The sequence below is a fragment of the Erythranthe guttata genome, chromosome 8 (genome assembly GCF_056151865.1).
Source record: "Erythranthe guttata isolate IM_541 chromosome 8, IM_541, whole genome shotgun sequence".
Classification (NCBI taxonomy): Eukaryota; Viridiplantae; Streptophyta; class Magnoliopsida; order Lamiales; family Phrymaceae; genus Erythranthe; species Erythranthe guttata.
Genome location: NC_142540.1, coordinates 6,822,475 through 6,832,770, shown reverse-complemented (window position 1 = coordinate 6,832,770; position 10,296 = coordinate 6,822,475). Strand labels below are relative to the sequence as shown.

Genomic DNA, 10,296 nt, shown 5'->3' with positions numbered 1-10,296 from the left:
TAGGATTAAAATTAGCATTACAATTAGGATTATGATTTGGATTAGAACTATGATTGGAATTAGTATTAGGATTAAGATTAGAGTTAATGCCAAGATTATAATTAGCAATAGCATTATGGTTTGGAATAACATTAAGATTACTAATAATATTAGTATTAGCATTAGTAATGGTAATGATAATGGTAAAGGTAATAATGGTAATGATTGGTATTGCTATCGGTATTGGTATTGGTAATGGTAATGGTAATGATAATGACAATGTTAATGGTATTGGTATTGGTGATGGTAATGGTAATGGTAATAGTAATGGTAATCGTAATGGTAATCGTAATGGTAATGGAATGGTAATGGTCATAGTAATTGTAAAGTAATTGTAATGTAATGGTAATGGTAATGGTAATTGTAATGGTAATGGTAACGGTTCTGGTAAGGGTAATTGTATTGGTATTGATAATGATATTGTTATTGATATTGGTGTTGGTATTGATATTAGTATTGTTACTGGTATTGATATTGGTATTGGTATTTGTATTTGTATTTGTATTTTTATTGATAAAGGTATTGGTATTAATATTCATTACTTACACAATACATAATAATTTTTTATTTGTTTTTTACTTTTCTACTACTTTGTATTGCACATCATTAATTTTACTATTCCGATGACTTTTTTTAATATCAAATATTTATTTTTATGATGAATATCCCGTGCAACGCACGGGTGAATACTAGTTATATTATAAGGGTATTTTGGGGTTAAATTTTTTTTAGAGGATGTGTATCAAATTTTGTTTTCAAATAAGGATTTAATTAAAATGTTTTATTTAAAGTTGTGCCTCACATCTAATTAAGTTTGGTTTGAGGGATGTCTCCAATATTAACCCCTAAAAAAACACACACACACCTCCCACACACACAAGTACAAATATACACAATTCCTTGAGGGGTATGGGCTCAATCAAATGACGCCGTCTGTGGGAACGTTTGAGTTATAGTTGCGCGTAGATTTATTTTGGGTATTTTCTTTCTCTACATATTGTCTGAATTATTTCATCAAAGATTTCTGTGTGTGTGTGTGTGTTCTGTCAGAGAACCAAGAGAAAAATTTGATCTTGCTTGGGGCTTTTTCTGGAATCTTGATGAATTGAAAAACCCTCAAAGGAATTTTGAATTCTCGGCCTGGTTAATGAGTTCTAGTTATTTAGTTTGATTCTTCGTGTCGGGGTAAATCGGTAATTAATTTGTACTTGATTTTCGAAAAAAGAGGGAATCTTTTGGGTATCTGTTTGTGGAATTTTGTGAAATCTTTCAAGAAGACGGATCATCATCAATAGCATCCTCGCCACTCCAAATGCTCCCCATGGTGTCACTCTCTCCCGGCATGACGTCACCGTACCCGTGGCTGAACGAGCTCAAACCCGAAGAGAGGGGGTTATGCCTGATCCATCTCCTGGTCACGTGCGCGAACCACATGGCGTCGGGCAGCCTCGAGAACGCGAACATCGCCCTCGACCAAATCTCCCACCTTGCCTCGTCGGAAGGCGACACCATGCAGAGGATCGCGTCGTACTTCTCCGAGGCGCTCGCGGACAGAATCCTAAGAACGTGGCCCGGTTTCTACAAGGCCTTCCACTCCACGAGAATCCCGGATTTAGTGGAGGAAACCCTTGTCCGAAAAATGTTCTTCGATTTCTTGCTGTTTACCAAAGTGGCCTTTGTGATTAGCAACCAAGTTATTGTGGAAGCCATGGAAGGAGAGAAGATTGTCCACGTCATCGATTTAAACGTGTCCGAACCAGCGCAGTGGTGCGCCCTGATCCGGGACTTGAGCGCCCGGCCCGAAGGCCCGCCCCATTTACGGATAACGGGTATCCATCAACAGAAGGAGGTTCTTGAAAATATGGCTCATGTGTTGATCGAAGAAGCCGAGAAGTTGGATTTGCGGTTTCAATTCAACCCTATTGTGACCAAATTGGAGAATCTTGATTTCGACAAATTGCGTGTCGAAACAGGGGAGACGTTAGCTATTAGTTCGATTATGCAATTGCACACTCTCTTAGCTCCCGTTAGTTCAATTAATAAGTCACCGTCGACACCGATGAACATTTTTCCTCTTTGCGGAACCGTCCGATTGTGATTCTGGTTTGATTTTTCATTCGATGATTTTGATCCGAGCGAGGGAATCTGATTATAAGCAGAGTTTCAGATTGTATACGATCGAATGGTTTAGATTTGAGGTTTGGAAGCTCATTGCAAGCCACTGAGGCAAACACCAAGCACTCAGCTTCACCACCGCGCGCCACCACAAAATTTATTATTCCGCTCACCCCAAAGCGCCCCTGGCAGTCTCCGAAAAGATCTCGCCGTCCTCCATCAATTCGTCGCCTTCCGACAGGTACAAAAATCCGATTGTAGTTATCGATAATTATGACAGCTTCACGTATAATCTATGCCAAAACACGGGAGAGCTGGGCTGTGAATTTGAGGTATACCGAAACGATGAGCTTACCGTTGATGAGCTAAAAGGGTATGGATTATTTGTTTTTCGAATTATATTCCCCGTTTTTCCCATTATATGCAATCGACTTAATTTTCTCAGTGTTTAGTAATTCAGTTGATTATTCGAAAAAAAAAAAAAAAAAAATCTGAAAACCAAATCATAGCTTACCTGATTTTTAAATAGGGAGGTACGATTTTGGTGGTGCTATATGAATCGTGCTTGTATTCTTTACCTTGCTTAAGATATTTGATATCTCGTCGTAATTTCATGTGTTATTTACATCGATAGATTATTAAAATGCGTTGGAGTATTTAGGACCTCGAAAATGGAGAATGTAACGAGATACTAACACCGTCATCTCGAACTGTAGAGATTAGGCATTGAACTAATGTTTTATGTATAATGTCACTGTCTGGGTATACTTGATCGATACTTTTCAGATTATTGCTCCATGGCATATTTATGATGTACTACTGCAGGTGTAACATATCCGTAATATATTATCAATTAACATTAATAAAGTGTTTGTTCGATTGAAACAGACAAGAATTCTCATCAATGATGACAAATTGATATTGAAAAAACCAGTCCTATATCTGTTGAGGGGACAAAGACATAGTGAGGAAGATAACTAATTTGTGTTGGGTTTAAGTTTAATATCTTACTTTAAAGCTACTGGTGGGGTCAATATGTAACACGACGAAAATCTATCCGAGTATTCAGGTAGCAAGAACGAGCTCGTTAGACATGAGGTCGGGGTCGGAACCGACCTCGTACTCAAACCAAGACCGCGGCCGGTATCGGTCGCACTGGAGTAAGACGAGGTATCTCGCATCCGAAAGAGGAGTAAAACGAGGTATCTCGCATCCGAAAGAGTACGATCGGTATCGATCATACTGGAGTAAGACGAGGTATCTCGCATCCGAAAAAGTACGATCGGTATCGATCATACTGGAGTAAGACGAGGTATCTCGCATCCGAAAGAGTATGACCGGTATCGATCATACTGGAGTAAGACGAGGTATCTCGCATCCAAAGAGTACGATCGGTATCGATCATACTCGAGTAAGACGAGGTATCTCGCATCCGAAAGAGGAGTACGATCGGTATCGTCGTACTGGAGTAAGACGAGGTATCTCGCATCCGAAAGAGGAGAACGATCGGTATCGGTCGTACTGGAGTAAGACGAGGTATCTCGCATCCGAAAGAGGAGTACGATCGGTATCGATCGCACTCGGTTTAAAGGAAGGGAATAATGAAGTCATGATGAAGAACATACGTCGTATGCGAGAAACGAAAAGGAAAAACATGGCATTCGAAAAAATCGAGGTGATTAGTTACTTCGAGCCTCTTCCGACGAATTGGGGGGAGTAGACTGTTTCGATTTTTTCACCTCGTCAAAGCATCTCAAGAGACTAGTTCGCCACGACTAGTTACTCCGCACTCCTCATGACGAACTGGGGGAGTAGATGAACTGGGCTATTTTGCCCAGGCCCAAATATAAAAACCCAAAGCCCACCATGTACTCATTTCTCTCTCTCTTGGGCCAGCCCATTATCCCTTCTCCCTCTCTCTCCGGCCCAGCCCATTCTCTCCCCATCTCTCTCTCGGCCTTCAAAACGGCACACGCCCCAAGACTAGGGGTGGAAATCGGACGGGTCGGATCGGAAACGGGCCTTTCGGAAATTTCTGATTTTTTTCGGAACACAAATCTAATTTCCGATTCCGATTCCGAAAATTTCGGAATCAAAAACTGAGTTCCAATTCCGATTTATTCGGAATTTTCGGAATTCCGAAATTTTCTTATAGAAAAAAGGTAAGAACAAGAAAAATAATTGAAAACACCAAAAACGAGCAACAATCGACGATAAATCTCTCCACACAATGCAAAACATTCAAGAATTTTTATTCCCCTCATATCAATGAACATATTCCACCAAAATAATTCCTAAAATAACAGAATGTTTGAGGTTTCAAAAATAGAAAATGTTATTATTTGCAGATCGATGAGCCTGACGAGTAGCTTACTGGCCAGCACCCCTTTGCCTTTTGGGTGTTCGGGGAAATGAGCGTCGCCCTTTGCAATGGAGCTGAATATCGGAGAAGAAGAGAGAACTGAAAAGAAGCACAGCAGAACGGCGCGGTGAAGAAGAAAAAAAAAAAGGTTTTCTTTGAATTAAGGGATTATGTTTGATTTTTGAATAATGGGTAGTTTGATGGGCCAATAAATAGATCAAACTTTTATTATTTGTAAAACAAATAATATCATGGGCCAACCCAAAGAGGTGGCTTAGTTTTGGTATGAAAAAAACATGTATTATATAATTTATTTATATATAAAAATCGGAATATTTCGGAATTATTTCGGATCGGAATTCGGAAATTCCAAATATTTTATATTAAATTCCGATTCCGATCCGATTTTTTTCGGAAAATTCGGAAATCGGAATTTCGAAAATCAGACTACAAAAAATCGTTCCGAAATTGAAAATATTCGGATCGGAACCGGCGGAAATCGGAAATTTTGTTCCGATTTCCACCCCTACCCAAGACAAATAAAGAGGATAAGGGGAAGAGGGGCAGCGGGACAAGAAAAAAAGAAATGGAGAGAGAAGCTTCCCTCTCTCAAAAAAACACACACACCTCCTACACACAAGTACAAATATACACAATTACTTGAGGGGTCCAAAATGGGCTCAATCAGTGGTCATGTCTATGTAATACTAGGAATAAACTATGGCCAAAAACTGGGAAAAAAGGACAAGTACCACAGTATATATTAAATCCCCCATTGATGAATTGAAGAAACAATTATATCGTCAGCCCAGAATTAGAAGAATGAGAGTTGCAGAGAGACGTATGGAAATTCTTACAAAAAATGTCAGTATAATGTTTCCTTTTCTCTATTTTTAGGTTAAATTTGGAAGGTTTGTGAATGAATACAACACACAATGAATGGGTAAACAACATAAAACCCTCCTGTGTTAAGAAAATATGCGCCAAATATCCTTGTTTTTTTTTTTTCTTGCGTAAAACACCCTTGTGTTATATTTTACTTTGCAAATCCCCTTATCCGTTAAAAGTTAATGCCGTTAACTATAGAGGGGGTTTTATGCAATTTTTTTGTAACATAGGGGGATTTAGTGCATATTTTCTACAATACAAGGGGATTTTATGCAAAAAAATAATTTATTTGTTTAAATTTCATATTATTTTCTGAAATTAAGTTGAACACATTTATTCTATTACAATATCAAAAACAAAAAAATAATAGGTGTGGTGAATGTTTTTTAAAAAAAAATCAAATTTAATATGATATATAATTTATTAATGTATGAATTTTGATTTTTTAAATTATATAATTATTTTATTAGAATTATTATATATGTTTATAATTTATTCTTGATTAATTATATGTGAAAAGAACATAAATAATTTGAGAATTCGCGCTTTCCAACTTTCATCTCGACTATTATTTTCTTAGTTTTCATATTTTAAATTAATAGATATATTCGACTTAATTTAAGAAAATAATTTGAATTTTAAATGAATAAATTAATTTGCGTAGACTCCCCTTGTTTTGCAAAATCATGCACCAAACCCACTTATGTTACAAAAAACTTGCATAAAACCCCATCTATAGTTAACGACGTTAACTTTTAACGGAAAATGGGATTTCATGCAAAGTAAAATAAAACACAAGGGTTTTTACGCAAGAAAGAAAACACAGGGAAATTTAACGCATGTTTTCCTTAACACGGTGGAAGTTTTATGCTGTTTACCCCACAATGAATAGAAACTTGTCATTGTTAATATAAATATCTTACGATTTGAGTTTATAATTTCAGTTTGCAACCGGGTTTATATTATACTACATTGGGTGAAATACACAGGATAGATCTTTATTATTCATATACGCACAAAATTTGCTCGGGTCATTTGTGATTGATTTTGATATTCCAATTTGCTGTTAATTAGTCATTTTTTTTTGTTGAGAAGATGCAGTTTGATCATTATTGCATATCTGATGATGAAACTTCGGAATAAATGGTCGAAGTTGTTGAGTGTATATTTTACACTCAATGTATACTTTCTTACGAGGATTTTTGTATACTTTTATTGATTTAATGGTACTTAATGAGTGGTTTATTGTATTTTAGGTACAATTTGAAGATTTGGGAGTTCCAAGGATCAAACGACGCAAAAAGGTAAAAAACGGGCAAAAACGGAAGAAAACATTCGAAGGCTGAAAATTGGCCTGGCGCGGCCGTGCGAGATTTAGCCTATTTTTGGCACGGCCGTGCCAACTGCAGAATTTGGGCAGAAAGTTTCGGCGATTCTCGCGCGGCCGTGTGAGAATTGTACTGATTCTCGCGCGGCCGTGTGAAAACACGCTGGAAGCAATTTTGGACTTTTAATCACACAAGGAAACCTAATTCTTCTACCAAGTTGAGACATCTATTTAAGGGCAAAGGCCAAGCACGAATTAGAGAACTTTTTACACAAAAACTTAGAGCAAGAGGAGCGAGAGAACATAGAATCGAAGACGAAGACTTGACGAATCTTCATCATAATTCTTCTTTTATCTATCTTTTCTTAATCTATGTCTTTTTATATTTTTATGATGTTTTTCGTAGAGAACACGAGTAGCTAAACCTTTTAATCTAGGATTTTATTCGAACCCTATGTGGTGATTTGAACCTATTTTTCTAATATTATGCAAGTTTAATTCCATGATTATTTCTTCTATTAGATCTTAGGGTTAATATGCTGGAGGTCCCTCAAACGAAACGTTATTAGATATGGAATACGAGCCCAATATTTTTTTGGTAACTAAATCCCTCAGTATAAAAAATATATGATATAAGGGTTTTTTATTTTAAATATCCCAATATTACCCTAAATATTAACAGAACGTTTGTGTGACGTTTTAAAAAGTTACATATTTTTAATAAATCACATTCCTTATAATTAGGGATCACGTATCAATCACGTCCATCGTGATTGTAACTGTATCTTAATATAATCTCATTAATTTATCTCACGTAAGTAAAGAAGATCCCATAGATAACAATATACAATGTTAATCTGCAAAACATTGAGCGTAGTATTTTCAGTCTCATCCTCAAGAATGTATTGTTTTCCATCATCGTATAACAGTGGTTCTTCTTCGTGCGTTGTTGGTTCGATGCCTTTCCGATTTTTATTTTTTGTTTTTTGTTTTGAAAAGGTGCTTACGCTGCTACACGTGCTGAGTTTGATAATAGCATCGAGAATTTTCGAAAAATAGTGGCCCGAGAGTGAATAATTTTTTGCTAGATCCGCCATACGAAAATTGGGCTTCTTTCCGTTTTGTTGGCCAGGGATTTGGTGAGATGACTTCCAATTTAACAGAGTCTTGGTATTCGCAGATTAGCAAATATCGTGGACTACCTATTACGGAGATGATAAATGCCATTATGAGTCTACTGATGTTGCAGATGTGCTTGAGGTACGACACTACTGTGCCTTGACACATTGAACTTTGTCCTTTGGATGAAGAACAATATGGTGTATTGGTACAGGAAAGTAGCACATGGTTACCAAGGAAAGCATCTGACTCGGGGTATGAGGTGTGAGTGAACCTGTTGCTGTGATTGACTTATGGAACATATCATGCTCATGCCGAATGTGGAAAATTTCGGGCTTCCCGTGGCTCGATGTGTAGTCGTTGCAACCAGATTAGAACTCACAACAAGAAGACATGCACAAGGGCTATTTAGTAGTTTTGATTTGGAGTATTTTTAGCCTTTTGAATTTGAGTGTAAGTTAAATAATAGTGTTCTTTGGTTTTTTTTTCCTGCATTTATGTTTGGGTAGTACTATTTTATTTCCGCATCGTGGTTTATTTGCGATGTATGTTTTGTTTAAGTTTTCCGGATTCACTTGTTTTACATAAGTTTTGTTTTGTTTTTCTTTTAGGAATTACATATGAGCAATTACATAATTGCAAATTTTCAATAAACTTGTTATTGTTTCTCTATGCTATATGAGTTTGTGTGTATTTCATATATTTTTATGTTTTTTAAATATAAAATTACTGGAGTGTTTAATCATTATGGAATCATATTCTATTAAGTATTCTGAAATCAATGTCCTGAATTGTATTTCTACAGGGATGGTGCACTTTAAATTGTGTAAATACAAAGTATCTATAGTCATCTATAGGATACTGTTGATGAATACAGTATATCATAATATATTTGTAGATCAACAAAGAGATATTGCACACCAGGCTTGTTTAAGTACTTTGACATGATCTTCTACCACTGTATTCTTCCAGGATTGGTGCACTTTTATCACCAACTGCGTAAATACAAAGTATCTACAGTAATTTGTAGGATACCGTAGATGAATTCATTATGTCATAGTAAAACTATGGTTCAAAATTTGCGATATAGAATATTTGTCTGTGTACAACATTTCTTAGTTAGTACATTTATTTCTTGTAAAGCAGTGAATGAAACCAAATGTTAGACAATAGCTATGTTGAACTATGACCAAAGGTCCTAATACAAAATAAAACCAATAATATATAAATAAGACATAATGTCAACAACGACGAACGTGTTTCGAATATTTTACCCAACAAACTAGAGTTAATAACCATAATTATGTTTACATGCCAACAATTTAAATTTCATTTGCGCAAACGAAATCGCGTACACGAGACAAAACAAAATAATACAACTACATTGCTCAAATGATATTGTAATTCAAAAGATGCTATACAATGTTCTCTGTCTATAGGTAAAAAAAAACTCTACACACCCATTTTCCGTCCCAGTAACGGAAGCATTCGTGATTTTGTGATTTGCGAATGGTAATACGAGGTTGAAAATGGGGTTCTCTTCAGGCACTCTAGGTGAGCATTATTCAGTCGCACTTCTTCGAAGAAAGTCACAGTAGACGTCAAGTTAGACCTGAATTGAGATATGTAACCACCTTTTTTATCGTTCTTTGAGCAACATTCATGGCCTCTCAGTAAATATAAAAAATCATCTTTATTTGTCAACAAAGATAAATGTTTGGGGAAGATAAAAAAGTACATATACCATGTAATTGTAGAATCAATAGTTTTTTATTAAGAAATTCGAATATTCGTAATCGACAGAAAACCATAGAATATCACAGTACCCATAGTATACCACAATACTACATAAATTATACATACAGTTAGACATACAAAACTCATCAGCAATAAACTAACAAATAAACAATATAGGTCAGCCTCTCAATTACACAGAAAATCATATAATAGCAACTGTTTCGTAGGTCAGTAACATAGGTCAGCAAAAATGAACAAATCGCACAACAATATAACTATAAGTAAATTTATACAATTGTCATTTCATAGACTGCTATAGAAATACAATATCAATTCATAGACTACCATAGAAACTAGGGTTGACAACAAAATATCCAATCATAGACTCCCATAAAAATACAACATCAATTCATTGTTACAAATGCATATAGAGCTCACATAGACAATTCATTAACAATAAACTTTCGAATAAGCAAGATAGGCCAGCCTATCAATAACATAGACAATCATATAATTGCAAATGTTTAATAAGTCATCAACATAACTACCAGAAAATTTCTACAATTGTCATTTTATAGACTACTGTAAAAATTCATTATCAGTTCATAGACTACCATAGAAATATAATTGTGTTTTTACAGACTTTCATAGAAATATACAGTCTGTGTACACCAACATTGCAGAATCCAGACTTCGATTGCCAAATACG

General features: G+C 35.8%; 1 pseudogene across 2 annotated transcripts; it reads left to right on the top strand.

Moving 5' to 3' along the window:
- Positions 1-805: 805 nt before the first annotated feature.
- LOC148768411 (scarecrow-like protein 3 pseudogene) lies at positions 806-7,330 on the top strand (annotated as a pseudogene). 2 transcript variants are annotated; one of them, XR_016033098.1, is made up of 2 exons: positions 806-2,527; positions 6,661-7,330. The product of XR_016033098.1 is annotated as a scarecrow-like protein 3 pseudogene, transcript variant X2 (transcript). The 2 variants fall into 2 exon arrangements; XR_016033097.1 differs by lacking the exon at positions 6,661-7,330 and adding an exon at positions 4,503-4,862 and having other exon boundaries at positions 1,200-2,527.
- The last annotated feature ends 2,966 nt before the right edge of the window (positions 7,331-10,296 follow it).